The 17,043-nt window shown below is 37.1% G+C and overlaps 1 long non-coding RNA gene across 2 annotated transcripts in view; it reads right to left on the bottom strand.

Moving 5' to 3' along the window:
* Positions 1–12,418: 12,418 nt before the first annotated feature.
* LOC142602109 (uncharacterized) overlaps positions 12,419–17,043 on the bottom strand; it is a 30,170-nt gene continuing 25,545 nt past the window's right edge. The window contains exon 6 of one of the 2 annotated variants that reach the window (XR_012835803.1): positions 12,419–13,155. This is a non-coding gene — a long non-coding RNA (uncharacterized LOC142602109). Of the gene's footprint in view, positions 13,156–16,061; positions 16,289–17,043 lie in introns of those variants that run through there. The other variant, XR_012835802.1, reaches the window with a different exon arrangement.

The following is a 17,043-nucleotide window of genomic DNA, read 5'->3' as shown; positions in this document are numbered from 1 at the left end:
GGTTGAAGGTTGTCATCATATTAATGCCTGGTGAGAATTAGTAGTTAAATACAAATTTTCATATTCTCTTCCTTCAGTAATGCTTTTTTGGTTTAAATGAACATATAAAGCCATTAGAGTAGTTCTTTTAAAGGAATTTTGCTTTATAGATTGAAGAAAAGAAAATAGATCTAAGGAAAGGAAGCTGAATTATTTACGTGGGAGCATATAATTTTCCTGAAGCCTGGAATAGCTGGATTTTCTTACCACGTGTGCAGGAAATAGCCCTTCCTACCCGATCCTGGATGTATCACATAATACCCTTAGCATATAATGGAACCGTTCTAGTGTGAGACACCTTCTGAACAACATTCCTGATCAAGTTTCTAAACACATTAACAGATTTATACATGTCTATTGAGAAACAGTTCAAAACACTTTGGTTCATTGGTAAATAATGAATATTTAAACTATTCCACAGGATCCTTGTTTCTTAATTAAAAAAAAAACAAAAACAACAACAAAAAAGCAAAACAGACTGAAGTACCAACAAAACACACCTAGCTAATTTTCTAGACTTCCCCCTAGAGATGACTACAACTTCATTTGTTAGGGAAGTTTGGGGATGGGTCCTTCATCACCCTACCTTCCTCATATTAGCAATTTCTCATGCACTCACTGCTTCTGCTGCAGTAACAGTAGCAGAACTCCCCCACACCAGCACAGAACTGCCAGGATTCATATTTGCCCTCTGTTGCCTCTGTCCTTTAAGAGGGCAAACTCTAACAAACAATCCTGCAGCACACCTGGCCAGTAACACATCCCCAGGTGAGTAATATTAGTCCTTCTTTCTTCAACACTAATATTCTGGTGTTTGGGTTTTGGGTGGGTGTGGGGTTTGTTTAGTTTTTTTGTGTTTGTTTCTCCCACTATATGTGAATATTTTCTCTGATATTTTTGACAAAAAGGAGATAGACCTTGGCTGATGTGCTTTACTGACCCAAATCTAGGAAATGTCACTCTTTGGATCAGATGTCTTTGCTGGTTAAATCTCCCTGAAGCTAAAAAGGATTTTCCTGATATGAAATTTCTAGTAATACACGAAATCCAAGCACAGGTAGATGTCTTGCTCCCAGTATCATTCAATATTAAGTGATTCAGTTCCTAAGACACTTTAATAACTGAAATCTAATACAGAGAGTACCCAGCTAGCCAGCACCAGCCTCTTCACAATCTTCATTAATCCAAAATTTCTTTCTTTGAAGGCAGATGAGCCTCACACTCTCTAGGATAACTCTCATTTTAGCAAGGCATAAAATTATAATCCCATATTTATTCCTACAATAGAGTCACATCTCAGTGTCATTTCACTTCATGTAAGGGATAATGTCAGATTTGGTGATGTAATTGTAAATCATGGAAACATTTTTTGAGTTCTGAAAAGCAATAACAAGAACCTTAAGAAGTTTGAAACTTCTCTTGGGGCACATATGATTTTGCAAGGTATATTTGAAACTTGAGAAGACTTGACAGATAATGAAATAAGGTGGACATTATGAAAGGCAGAATAAATCATTATTATAAAGAGTTGGATTTTCTTCTTTTTTTTTTTTTTTCTGTCCTTGTTGTAGCCAGTCTTTTAGTCAGCTGTTAAAAGATTTAGTCTTCCAAAGGGATATATTTGGATATTTTCCCTAAGGAATATCATAATAATTGCACTAAAAGTCTTCATTAATTCTGAGTCCTCAGTGCCCTAAGGGCTTTATTCAATAGATATTTTATATTTTCATTTCTGACATTGGGGTTTGTGTGCTCAGATAGTTTTGGTTCTGCATTGATTTGCAGGAGTCACTACCCTGAGTAATACATATGAGAGAATATCAAAGGCATAGAGCTACTTCTCCTGTTGAAATAAATGTCAACATCTCACTGACTTCAGAGAGAAAAGGATCAAGTAATTAAACATTGTTTTGCATGGATTCCAATAGGCTTTGGATCAGACCTCATTTTCCTAGCTAGTACTTGCAGCTTTGCTGCTTTGGATTCTGCTGACAAATGACTCTGTAAAACTAACCAACCAAGCTCAGCAAAGCTGATAAGATTTCCTTCCTGCACTGCTGTGCTAACACCTTCCCTGAAAATGTACTCTGAATTTGGTCATACTTGATTTCAGATTAAGACTTTGCAGAGCACAGTGAAAATTAAATGTCAGCTAAAGTGATAAAGAAATTTAAGTTAACACACAGTCTTTCAAGCCAAATGATTCCAGGCTGCGTACAGCTGGTAAATAGATTCTGCTTTGTTAGGGTACTAAAACAACTGCATGAGGCAGTAACTGTCAGCTGCTTAAAGGATGTCACATTGCAAAATAGTCGGCTAGATAGCTTCAGATTATATCAGACGAAAAATATAGTGATCTGTGATTGAGATGTTGCGGAAATTTTGTGGGGAAAAAAAAACCAAACAACCCAAACATGACAAAAGCAACACAAAATACTTGTGTATTTAGCACACACTTAAAAAGAGTTAAGAATTCCTAGAATATGACTGTCAGTGAATAAAGGGAATCTTCTGTAAATACAGAAGCTTAATACAAATCAACCATTCTGTATGTGTTGTCAGCAAGAACCTGAGATTATTTCCTGTCTGTGGGAAACCTGCTGTCAGAGACAAAGATCACTTTCCAGATGCTTTGATGTTAGCATATTACATCTTAGCAGAGACTTTATTTAATTAAATGTTATTTATGTTTTGTGGGTGTTACTGAACAAAGTCTTCCCTGAGTGTTATTAATGGAAGAATGACAGACAGTTCGAACCAGTGAGGACCATCGTGATAAGTCCGAGTGCAGAGATAGTCTATGGTGATATTTTAGGGAAATTACTGTTTCTCAGACAGCTGAACAGTCAGACATACTTGCCTAGCTCAAGGATGAAACCACAACACTTCTAATTGCCATGCTTCCAGTTTCACAGATTCTCATTCTTCATTTTTAAGTTAAACACTTCTAGTTAGTCTGTGCTATTGTAATAGTTTCTTTAATGAATGTGACTCCATATGCATGAGCAAACCCATGTTAGAAGTTTAATGTCAAATCTCTTTTTGCTCATTCTCAGGGAAGGAGGTACTTTCTTTGGCAATTCCAGAGTTTACTTTGGGAGATTCTAATGACTGATCATTTGCTGTGCTGCATTATGCTGTATTAGAGAAGAGATGACCTCGCTTCCCATAGTTAGCCAGGAAGGAATGGCTAGGAAGATGTAGTCTTTTTTTTAAAATTATCTAACACAAATATTTCTAGCTTGCTCTATGGAGATAATAGAAAACAATCAGCAACTGCTGGGTATCAGTTTTGTCTGTTATACATTATTGTCTGTCTTGACAGCATAAAATAAATAAATTATATGTATTCAATCCCCCTTTGTTTAAAAAATAAGGTTGCTAAGAAACAAGAGTTAGGCATGTTTAATGCCATTTACAATCAGCATTTATATAAAAACATGAAAGGTAGCCATGATGCACTTGGAGACTATTACAGTGCAACTAAAATGCAAACTTGTGGTCTGGGCAAAGAAGAAAAAGAAATGTGAATTTTACTGTCACATCATAATTAGGACTCTGGCCAAAGTATAATTACAACTTTTAAAGTTCCTTTCCATGTTCTGGATTCTGTAGGAAATGTCAATTAATGTCATTGACATTTTTACTCTCGTATTTACTCTTTCTTTAAGATAATGTTGATATGGATTTCCAAAGGATACTGTCAATAAGAGTGGAATAACTAAGGACCTATAGGTTCTACAGAAATTGTGCATATGATGGTTATATATAGTTCAGCAAGAAAAGGGTTGATGCATATAAAATTTGGTTGATCTGTAGGTTTGCATTTCAGTCTGATTCGTGTGTCTTACAAATATTTGCATATGTAAACTTTGTTTAAAAATACTCAGTTGTTGCCATGGCTCATGATGTAAGTGATTATGCTCAATGAAATATGCATATTGACATTTTTCACTACTATGCTTATTGGTAAGAAAGAAAATTTCATCCAGCCTCCTGCCTTTCAGCGGAGTCAATCCTATGCTCATTTAAACCAATAACCAACTTTTCTTCTGACCTCACTCAACTGCAAAAAACAAACTAACAAACAAAACCAGAGACATCTGTTAAAAGCAAGGATTCTGCAGTCTTCACCAGAGGCCAAATAGCAGCACAGCAACACAACTGCTAAAGCTAAAGATATTCATGGCATTGATAGCCTACCCACACTACAGACAGAAAAGACACTTTTTCCTAAACCTGGTGCTATAAAGTTGAGTTATAGGTCTCTAATCACTACCTTAACCTTAGGAAAATTATCCTCAAAAGTTTGGACTTCTTTTTGGGTAAAAATTACATCAGTGTTCTCAAACTGCTACTCAGGAATATGTTCTTGAAAGTTTAATTGCTTTATAACTACCCACTGCAACTTCAAGTTTTTTATTTTATATCCAGCTACAGCAGCACTGAAGATTTCTCTTTCTTATCTGATCACATTAAAAAAAGCAGCTTATTCCTGTTTCCATTCTTTCATCCCTGGCTTCTTAAATGGGGCCTAAAGCCATTTACCTCTTTAACCTTATGTGATGATTATGTTGTTTAAGCTTAGTCAACTTCAGTTTTCCCAGTTAAACTGGCCCCCTTCCAGCATTGTCAGTTTTCCATAAACCTATAGGGAAGAGCTCAGCCTTACATAATGCCTCCAACTCCCAGAGGAACTCAACATTGCTGTATGGACACAGGCCACACACAGACATCAGTGCCACCGAAACCCATCTGCCAGATTCAAAGTGGCTCAGGAGGACACAACCCTCTTCAACACTGCTTATGAGAGGGAAGACAAGTACTATAGCCCACCCGGCAGAGCAAAACAAGTTTTACAGCAAGCATTTGACATGCCGAGACCAGATGTGGAATAAGGCCATGGTCATTCTCCTCCCTGCCATAAGCTTTGGAGATTTCAAAGACGTTGCACGTAATTCAGTCCCCAGTGCTGCCTCCCCATGAGATGGCAGGCTCTGCAGCGCCACATTTCCTACCACCACTTGGCTATTGCCTTAGCTCTGGACAGAGAGCCGCCACCTCACAAATTGCCACCAACTCCCAGGGTATCACTAAGGCTTGTCAGATAGCCTCATTTCTTTTGCTTGCGTTTTCTTACTTCATGTGATCTCACTGGATCACAGCACAAGTAGTATTGCCCTTGACAACCTGTAAAATATTTTTATGAACTCTCTAATTTAGTATTTAAACATGTCATGTTAGCAACTTTAAACGAACAAGCGTAGCCTAAAGAGAGACCTTTTCAGAGTTACACCATCTGCCAATAGCTTTCCAGTCTCACTGCCAGCATAAAAAAGGAGGTATTCTTTAATTAAAAAAAAAAAGGGTCCTGTGCATCTGCAAATTTGTCAACAGGGCAGTTGGCATCCTTCCACCTCTCCTGCTCATGCATATACAGAGTTTGAAATATTACATTTCAGCTGGTGAAGGAGGAGCCTGAACACACAGAGCAAAACCACTTTGAACTCTCTGGAATGGTAACAGCAGCACTTGGGGAGAAAACAAAGCCTGGGCACAAGCGCATTTTGACAACAGCTGAAATAAAGACATCTAACAACTGCCACATTCCCAGAGGAAATCCTGTTGAGCAGAAACTTAGTCCATCAGCTTCTTGTATGATTGCTCCATGTTGTTCACAGAACTTAGATTTCGAGTGCCCTTCATAGGTTATTTAAAATTCATACATGAGATTGACCTGTGAACCTCAGCACAACTGAAAACTCTTCTTTTGCCATTCAACCTTCCTGAGTTGAAAGCACTTCTTTCTGCATGTGAAGTGCTTGTTTTAGCTATATTGCATCTTTGCAATTTATTAATGAGCTCTTTTATGCTGCTCTTTCAAGATATGCATCTGGCATCACTCATTCACCAACATACTATTTAACAATGTATAAGCTAAAGACTAAAAGGTATTTTCAGTATTAAAAAAAAAGTAAATTTGAAATAACTTCACAGGATTCAAATGTTTTCTCTATTTACAATAGTGCAATACTTCCTGGTGATCTAGACATCACTGTCTTTCACTGTTACCCACACAGCCAAATATTTGTTGTCAGACAGTAAACAGAAGTTTAGACATACGTGTATAACTTACTAAATTTCAATAAAATACAGTCACTATCTAACGGACTAGTTTGGACAATGGTTTACTGTCAAACTTTACAGATGAAACTTCCTTAAAAAAAAATAAAATTCTACATTTCAAGCAGATGTCCATCTTTAATTAATTGAATTAAATGGCTGGTTTCCTTCATGAGCCCAGCAACTTCTCTTTATCATTTACTCCAGGCAGTGACAGAGTAGAATATTTTTTTTTTTTTTTTTACTGTACAGTAGTAGGATTTTTAGCCAACACGTACATTTCACTGTGCTCTCATGGAGACAAAGCTTATATGTACTTTTTTATTTCACAATATACCCAGACGTTGGAAGCTTGCCCACTCTTGCCTTCTGTTTTGGCTAAAACATTAGACTACAAAGCATCAATAAGCATCTTAAACTAAACTAATGTCTGCATGTCATTATTTATAAATGTGTAGGCGCTTGCCTGGAGGCAAAAGGACCCATAACACTGCTACCCTTTACTGTTATTTATATTTAACTTTTTCTTTTTTAGTGCGAGTTTTCCTGCAGCATTTTTTTGTTTCAGGTTTTAGTTCGGCCTGCCCTCGGTACCATACATAGTACCATTTTCACCCTAGCAGCTCTGTACGCCGGCCAGAGAAGGTCAGCTGAGAACAAGGGGTTGGAGCTTCTCCCAGGGCCTGGCTGGGCTGTATTACTAGCACTTCTGTGGACAAATATGCAAAGTTTAATGAAGTCAGTGGAAAGACTCCCACTGGCTTTGGTTAGCTTTGGATCCAGCTATAAATTAGGAAAGTTTGATTTTAGTTCCGTTACTTGTCCACAATATTTTTCTTTTCCTGTGTTAACAACATAGCTCCTCTTTAAACAATGACAGAACTGCTCTTTTCAGTCAAATGGTGAGTTTGTCAGTGAGTTACACTGTAATATGACCAGATAGGGATCTTAAGATTGCTGCTAACTGGAGAGGGGTAAAAAGATACCCTTCCTGGTTTTGTGGACAAAGTCATTGTCTTCAAGGGAATCGTACAGTATCCTATTATGCTTTGTATTCAGCATGTAGTAAAATACCATTCTGAAATGTTGGGGTAGCTGTTATCCTACCTTTCCAGAAGAACAAAGTGAAGAAAAATCACAGTCCTAGGAAAAACTAGGGAAATAATAGTTAAACTCATCAAGGGTGACTCACTAATTTAACAATGGCAGAAGCAGTATTCCTAGCTTCTGTGTCCCATTCCTTGCTCCCTCCGTATGTATGACATATGGCATATACATGCTGTATCACAGAAGAAAACACATAGGAAGTGCACAGTAAATCGGGATTTTGTCAGTTTAACAAGGGTAAATTTAAAGAAATATATATTCTTGGAATCAAAAGCATAGGCCCTGAAAACAAGAGGGCAGCTATCAAGGCAGTTAATTTGAAGTTTAAAAGTGAGTACTGCCCCTATACATTCATGTGAGTAAGATAAAGATGTAAAGAAAGAATATTAAGTAATTAAAGTATTTTAAAAAAAAGTCGATTAAAAAATACTGGTCTTATACAACAGACAATATCTATGCAGTCATGTACCAATAGAATCTGCTTTCTGGGTAACGATTTTCCCTCAGAACATTTTCTATTTATAAATCCCCTTAAGCCTTTCGCAGTATGTTTCCTGTTCAGACATACCGCTTAATCACCAGAAAATGACTCAGCCGATCAGTCCAGGCACTTCCCAAACACAAGGTTCAAAACTAGTGAGAAAATGATGAACATGCTCAAAACTCAACTGATGAGTCAAAATACTGTTTAAACTGATTCTTTTTTTCTAGGTAAGGAATATGTTAGAAATTGTTCACCTTGTCACTGGAAGCACTTAGGCACTTGTTCAGCTAGAATAAGAACATTTTGCTCATTCATTCACTCTGAAATGCTTTCTATTTCTGTAATTACTCTACCACAGTATTATATTTCAAAAGCAAACAAACGGGCTTATGACTGAGATTTGAAACATAGATAATTCTCCTGCTGCTCTTCTTTGGTCTGGGGTGGGCATTGTTATGAAGAACTTTAGCTTACATAAGAAACCAGCTTAGAAATACAAAGACATAACTGGCTAAAATTGTCATTTCCAACTAATTTACTAACTTGCTCCTAATTTTTCAGGTCTAGAATATCAGAGAGCTTGTTACATTTTCTATGCACAAAAATTAATGTGCATAGATGTTTAAATATTCATCCATAAACATCATTCAGCATATTCATTTGCAAAAAAAAAAAAAAAAATCAGAGATGGAACTGGAATACAGAGCACAAGCAATCTCAATTGTCCTTTCAAGAGCAGGAGCATTACCAAAAACTAAGAATGGAGTTTCATCCTAAAACATTAACTACTGCATAACTACTATCTGCATGATTCATCATAGAAACAACCACAGAAATTCTTCCAGAGTCCACAGTAAAAGAAGAGCAGTAGAAGTATTTCCTTTTGTCTAGATGTAAAAGCACCAAATTTCTGGCATTTCAACCATTTAGCTTAAAGACACCTGCATACGTTGTCCCAATCTGTATGCACCAACAAAACCCCCAAATATTCCTGACCCTTTGAAATATCCTGAGGGACACAATCTGCAAATAAATCTCAAATCTGTAACATCTTAGAAATAGTACCATAGAAATAATAATATTTTGCATTACAAAGGACAGGTTTTTATTTTGAGGACTCTTGAGTCTTACCCTGTTTTGTAGCTGTAGATGTTGTGGCTTAAGGAAATAAATGCTCGCAGCGCAAGCCAATGGCCAGGCTGAGAATGGAATTGACGTATTTTTACACCTAGTCGCAGCTTTCACCCTCATAGTCTATCCACTAAACACTTGCCTCCATTATCTTCAACTGCAGATAGGGAGAAGGAAGCTATGAAGATCACCCCCAAGTAACGTCATTGATTTAAAATCTATCTTTTACATAACAGCTTCTGTTCTGTTGTTTCAGGTACTTCCCACATCTGAGCCAGGAGAGAATAATCACAGTTTATGAGACCTTGGTCTATTAAGCAGAAGAATACCCACAAACTACAGCAAGAAAATTATCTTCATTTGATATTTATTTTAATTCATTTTCAGAGAGAATAACCAGTCTTTCTCTAATCCCAGTGGTTTCTTTCAAGCAGACTTTTAAAACAGGTTGGAAGTGACAGAGGAACACATTAAACATCTACATACAAGAGAGGACTTTTGAAATGAAACCTATTTCGTATTAACTAAGCTTATTCCATATTAAGAGTCTTAATATGCCATTTATGGGTATATGCATGGCATGGCAATACATGCCCCCATCCTGAACTGACCTGATTCCATGCCAAAAGTGGTCGGAAAAATAAGAATGCCGTATCATCTGACAGACAATGTCATTCTGATAAACGTCCGAGGTCACATTCCAATGCTATCATTGCTGGTCTTTCATCTCCAGAAGCTGTTCTCTCACATTCACAGCCAGCAGTACAGCAAAGTGACTCAACAGCAGCTGAAACACATACAAGGATAACTACCATAGAAACTTCAAGGAAAAAATCAAAATACTAGAATGCATTCAGCTACAAATGCAGCTTCAAATGTGTTAACATCTATTTCTACCCCAAGTTTTTTTCAAAGTATCTACCTTTCTACATCATTACAGGTGTACTGTGGGTTCAGTATGGCAAACTGACAGAAGGTGTGGACAATGAACTAGTGCTTACAAAAGCTTTGTATATCTCAGTATCCACAAAATGCCACGATTTCTCCCATCTCTGAATGGCATTTCAGGTTCCACCTTTCTCTGCCTTCGATATCAAGTTATATTATTATGGTAACAACGAAGCTGTTCATCAACACCGCAAAATCTACACATGCTTTGCTAAGTCTTCACTGTTAATCAGGAAAAAAATTAAGGTACTTAGGTAAGATATGCCTACCTTCCCTCTTTTTTCTGAGCCAAAGTTCTTTAAACTGGTCCTATAAAGGACAAGGTAACCTCAACTTCTCCTGAAAAATAAACGTTTTTATAGCTCTACTTTATGCATATATTTACTGGGAGAGGAAAGAGAGATGGGTCTACAATGTCACCACAAGTTTTCCTGCTGACCCAGGGAAAGTACATGTGACCCTCGCCCTATAGCTGCAAAAAGCCTTGATTTAAAATTTTGTTTTAAAATAGATTTGGACAACTGCCTAAGTCTGAATGCCTGCAGCTGTGTTCTGCAACAGAGGGGAAAGAGGGACAGAAGGAGGAAAGGGGGGGGAAAGAGGGAGGAAATTGGATTAAAAAGAAAACTCCCCACATAAACATAGGTGAAATAATTAAACAGAGACCTTGGCAAACTCCATCTCCTTTAAAGTTATCAGGAAATAATACAGCCAAAGTATAATTACACAGTTCAACAGTGTACCTTTTATTTAACAAAAATTCATTATGCAAATGCAGTTTTTAGATTAGATGGAGTGAAATGAGATATATATAGTACAGAACAAAAAGTAAACTAATACTGGGCACCAGTATTACTTCCAAGGCCTCTGTTTGTATTGTGTTCTTAAACAGCTCCTTCACCCTCTTCTGTGGAGGGTAACTTGCTTAGTTGCACCTTCCCCCTTGCTCTGATACAGGAAGTGGATGCAAAGAGCAAACTGGCTAGTGTTCAGCTTGGTCACAACCCATCCACAGGCAATTCAGTCTACCTTTCCAGGGAGGTCACAAAAACCAAACTTCATCAAGACAAGGCAACTTAAGAAACAAAACAAACTGGTATTGATATATATCCTGTCAGACAGAACAATAAAACCACACACTCACCAAGGAATAATATATCAGTTGGACTTTGATTAAGAAATGCTCAAGAAGCAAAAATCTGTCAATTGTATCAGAAATAGTTCCAAAAGAAGGACCAACACCACATAATCAGAGGCTCTTTCTTAGGTAGTAAATTGGGAATCTTGTCACCATAGGCTGCTGATTTACTAAGGAGGGAGAGAAGACTTCCCGAAGTGTCAAGTCAGAGTAAAGCTTCTTCCCTAACTTGGCCCTGAAAAAATGTCACTAGCCCCAGAGGAAACTCTGTCTCCTAACCTGAAGGGATGCAGCATGAGCACATTTTTGCACATACTAAAAGTTCACAGGACTAACACTCATTTAGCTTCATCCCACTTCCACTGACTTCAGTGGTGCAGGATCAGATCTGCATCTGGGTGATAAGAAATTCTTACAGCAAATTATAACTATATTCTTCAATGCTCTTTCAGGAAGTGCTCACATGACAAAAAGGTAAGGCTGTAGATAGTACAGGATAAGTGATTTCTAAACTCAGTTACGTCCCGTTGGCTAGGAGTTACTACTCGCCCAGATGCAGATCTGATCCTGTCCTCATCTGACAATAATGCCATAGTCATGCAAAGTCAATGGATAATTTTAAGTCATGCTTTTTACTGAAACTGAACATTAAAGCACCCAAAGTATTGGCTTATTTTAAAATCATTCACTACTTTCACTGGTTCTGATGAACTTCTGTGTGAATTGTTGTATATGTACATGGAAATAGAAAATAACAGGAATGTAGCCATGTCTTCTGCTGTTGCAACACATGTTGAATATACACTTGGTAGAAGAGATTACTGATACTCAGAAGGAAAATAACATTCAAATGAAGACATATACATCGATTAAGACCTGAGGAACTTTATCATCATTTAACTTGACTTCCTATCTAACACAGGCTTTTAATTTTCAACCATATACTTTCTGCTTGCATTATAGTACCCATTTTAGAAATATTTTAGTCTTTATGAAAAAGGGTCAAGTATTAAACAAGCTTCTGCATACCTAAGAAGATTGTACCAAGAACTAGCTTGTCTCAGAATAAAAAACCTGCTGCTGCAAGTTATTTGTGGCTTGAATGTATCTAGTTTCTGCTTCCAAATTTAGGGTGTTTCTTCTGCTTGATTGTAGAACTGACAGTCACCTTTCCTTTACTTGTGGGCTTTGATAAATGCTAACTCTTGGATTAAACAAATAAATTAGCCTTTATTAGACTCTTCCTCCATAACCACTGGTTGTTAATATTCAAACACATATTATTCAAGTGATCATGGCTTATCAAATTATTCAGGTCAAGTTTTATAAGTGACTTGGAGTCATCAGCATTTTCCGTGTTGATTCTGATAAAAACATTGCATTTCACCAGAGCAAGAACAAATTCGTGGGAATGAGAGAAATAATTCAAGCTAACTAATCTACTCTTATAACCACTTTTTCAGCCTATCAATTAACTAGCTATTTAATATTGCATTTATATGGGGGTTTTTTGGTTTCGTTTTTTTTTAAATTAGAATGTCCAATGTCCTTAGGATGATTGAATCATATATTAGATCAACATAGGTATGCTTATTAGCCACACTTACAAATGCACTTTCCATGTTGATTGTCAAGCTCTATTACCCATGAAACTATGTCAACTGGTATTAATTACATTACCATAAATTATTTGTTTTCTTATTGCAACCCATCTCAGATTTTGTCTGATTTTGCCTCTAGCAGTCTTAGAATAACCACTCTGAAGTTCATGATCCATACGTTCTTTCAGTTTAAATATTGGTACATCATCTATTTGTAGTCCTATTTTTAGGTGAAAATGCTACTTGACTGAAAAATTCTTTAACCATCCCAGCTATATCCTGTAAATTATTGGACTATAATCAAAGCTGTAAACATATCTTTGTACATACAACAAATTAAAAGTAGGAGTCAAGAGGGAAACATGTCATCACACAATGCAAAGAATCAATAATAATGTGACTTGAAACTTTAAAAATACTATAAAGTTCTGCTCTCAATATATTGACTCCAACACATCATTTTAATAGCAGTATCTGTGCAGGAAGTTTGGCAGGAATCACAGTAATCCAGTCCGCAGTAAATAAAGGTGTGGGCAAGTTTCAAAACATCTCGGGTGGTGACAGGGTCAAAGCCCAGCACTCTTCTACAAACGGTAAAAAGAAAATGTTCAAATGCTTGAAATACTGTTCTCGAACGGGAAAATTCAAAAATAACAGAGCAGCCCAAATCTGAAAGGATACAGTAGCTGAAAAGTAATTCCATATAAAGAAAAAAAAAATAAAATCAGTAAATTCAGTAAGTGGTTATATTTAGATGGCTTTAGTGCCAACTTTTTTTCTGGTAATGAGTTGTTGCCAACCCTTCTCCTTCTAAAGATAAATAATATCAAACAGGCAGCTTTTTGGTCATGAGAAACAAGCACAAAGATGGCCAAGACTTAGCAGAAAAAGATAGTGAAAGGTTGCACTGGATCATACATAGCAGCTATGCAAGGGACCAAAACCTGATACAGTGGATTTCTATGGCAGAGTGAGATCAATCAGAAGAAACATTTTCATTCACAGACTTGACACCCTTGACTCTTGGACAGTAAGTCCAGGTTTATACTGGCCCTAAGCCCATCCACTCTAGAACAAACAAATATGACCCTAAAACAAAACCAGGGCAAAATCAGAACACAAAGCATGACAAATAATGTTTGACTTTGAAAAGCCACAGCAATATTTTGTCTTTTATGAAGAATTTAAATCTTCCAATAACTTGCAGTTAATATTCTGAAAGCTTTTTCTGAGTTCAGCTGTGTTCTTGTCCCATTGATTTTGTTTCTATGCTTTCTCTATACGGAGTTATTGAGTGGATTAGAAGTCACTATAGTCATTTAAATGGGAGAAGACTATTCATCTGAGTAAGTATTCTTCTTGTCCCAAACACTGCTGACCAATATGCCATAATTGGTAATACCTATTGAACAAATCCAGCTTGTGAAGAAAGCCATTTGTAAAACAAACAAACCAGCTGTGATTGCATGCATGACACGACAGAATTTTTTCTCTACAAAGCAACAGAACAGACCCGTGTCAGCTGGAGATCCTAAATTTAAACCAAGCAGCATCAGGTTTCAGATATGCACCAAAACCACCTATATCTCAATATTTATTTGGACTTTTGGATCTGTATTTGTATCTGAAAGGAAGAAAGATGCTTATGGAGAGCAGATGCACTGAGTTCTAATCCCAGTTCCTGTCTGGGTGAACTTGGCTGCTTCTCCTCTCATCTTCAACAGGATGTGAAAGTATTTAGAAATGTTTCTTCTGTGTGAGGAAGACCTTACTCATGTGATTACTGGGTTAAGAGGTACAGATTAATGATTGTAAAGTGCTTTGAAATCCTGAGATGAAAGGTATTACACAAGAATGATGATTTTATACCATTTAATATCAATATGTTCATGATGATGTCATGTAATGAGAAAGGAAGTATTCTTAAGCCAGACACTCAGATCTGGCAAGGGAACTTGTTGTCTGGATGCAACAAATTTTCCATGTCCATATGGCATAGCTACATCACAGACCCTCACCTTCTTCACCACAAAACAGAAGTGATAATTGTTGTTGTTGCCCTAGTGTTCTTCAGCAAAACTAATGTGTGTTTGTGATGGGTGCAAAGCTGCTTGGAGGGAATGGCCATATAACATGTAACAGGACTGTATCGTATCAGACAAGAGAACATAATTTCTGTAGTCCTGAGATAAATTGCAAACCATGTGGGGAAAAAGAAATACATTGTTTGGGGCTTTTTTTTGTAGATAAAGTCTTCCAGTCTAGCATGTTGCCTGCTTTTACTGGGTCTTTGGCCTTTCTGGTTCATTAGCAGATTTCTCACACACATAAAAAGGATTCACCACACTTATGTTTTGTTTTTTTTTTTACCTGGTCTTCAATCACCTGGTTCACATTTCAGCAATACTCCACAGACTATATCTCCTGCCAGCTGGTGAAAGAAAAAAGTGCCAAATCTTTCCCTGTATCATTTCCCCAGTCCTGCTTGCCGCACCTGTGAAACAATGGAAAGTTTCTCCTGACACAGGGAAGGCAGAGAAACAAAATGAAACGATAAAAATGGATGGAGGAAAGACAATGACCCCAGACTATTTCTGTATCAGAAGTGGGAAAAAGGTTCTAAAGTTTTCTTCCTTTATTTTTTACAAAAGCCTAATATATACAAGCTGCTGAAGTCCTATAAAGTGTAAATCTACTTCTGCAATGCTGCCCTCATCTAAAGAGAGTCTTAGTCTCCTAGAGAGCTCTGGGCATGGCAGAGTCCCTGGGACAGGGCCACAGCAGCCTGCCTAATGCCTCCGTGCTACTGCAGCAGGTAACACGCTCATCTCAGACACTAGTAAAAACTTTATGTTTCTTCATGACATAGCCTCACACATATAAGTAAATACATCTCTCTGTGTATAGCTGCGTGGAGGAAATATTTACACTGCTAAGCATTTGGATTATGGAAGCATAAATAGAATGAAGGCTACTGGAGCCACTGGAAAGCATCAGAGTTATGCTAGCCTAAGTATGGTGAGATACAGTATATAACGTGCACTGTTCTATCACATGCTCTGGATGTGTCAATACTAGAACACTGAATTGTGCTTTTCAGAAAACTCTGTCTTCAGTAAGCACTGGCAGCATCTTAATCCCTTTAGTATAGCTCTGATACACTGATCACCAAAATCTAGGGCAGGCCTCTGAAGTAGTTGGATCAGGCTCTAATACTCCTTTAGATCATAATCCTGCAAAGATTTAACATTTACAAATAACTTTATCATGTGACTAGTTAAAGGGGTTGTTGGAAGATCAGGGTCAGAACTGGAACATTCAACAAATTCCAGCTTTGGTTATATCTATCAAGGATACAACAGAAACAAGAAAAAAGCTAGGGTGGCTTCTGATAGAAACTCATTCTTAGGAGTATGAAGCATTTGAGGACTTAAGTATCAGCTTAAATTCACCAACAACTACTCAGTCCTATCAGCTTCAAAGGATTTTAATCAGCATGCAAAGCTAAGTACATCTGCAAAAGATAGGGACCTGGCTGTAGCAGTCTTTCTTCTGACACAAATATTCCTCACTCTGCTGTGACCCAATACCTATTTTAATGTTTCCCCCCACTCTGTTTCTAAGCCTTTTTTTTTTTTTTTTAATCTTCATCCTCTAAACCATCAAACAGGATACCTACCCAGATACCTCAGAGTGCAAATGCTGCAAGGCTTTTACCTGTAACAACAACCAAGATAAGGTTAGAAATAGGAGAGCTGAAAGAGAGAAGCTACTCTTTAATTTAAAAGCTAAGCAATGAGTGTTTATAGCCCTCAGCTGAGCTAGGCTACCCTGTCCTTCCCACCTCAAAAATTCTGGCTGTGGATTTGGTCTCTCACCTTTATGTAAAGCACTAGAAGTTTAATTTGAGGGAAAATAGTTGCATTTCTTGAACAAGTTTTCCATGTTTTTGCAGGGGAGAGAAGAAACTGGGCAGAAAAAGAGGTCTCCAAACAAAATATATTCTAAAACATCAGGCAGACTATAGATGTGTCAGGTGAGAAGTATTTTCTTGGTCAGATTTTAGGAATAAACACTCTCAGAAAAATGAAAAGTGTTCTAGAAATAAAAGAGGAGGAAAACAGCTACTTGGGCCTGGCATCTGGTTTACTCAATTTATACATGTAGAATGAATGCCAGTTATTGCATATATTTTTTACTTTTTCATTATGAAGAAAATAATACCAGGAAAAAACCCAACAGTGATTACTGCTGGTTTTGTAGATCAGTGTACGATTAAGATTCAGATACCATTGGAAGAAAAACAGGGTATTTTTCTCAAAAAATACCCTGTCAAAACTCAACACCAGAGTATGAATGGTAAATTCAGAAATTCCTGCCCATCTGAAAATTATGTATAAGTATTCAAATACTGAATAGAGCAAGTATTACATGAATAAAGGAACAATCTTTAGCATGTTAACAAGAATCTA

This window comes from Balearica regulorum, chromosome 5 (assembly GCF_011004875.1).
Source record: "Balearica regulorum gibbericeps isolate bBalReg1 chromosome 5, bBalReg1.pri, whole genome shotgun sequence".
In the NCBI taxonomy this organism is placed as follows: domain Eukaryota; kingdom Metazoa; phylum Chordata; class Aves; order Gruiformes; family Gruidae; genus Balearica; species Balearica regulorum.
Note: the sequence above shows the minus strand (reverse complement) of the source record. Positions and strands in the feature narration are given on the sequence as shown.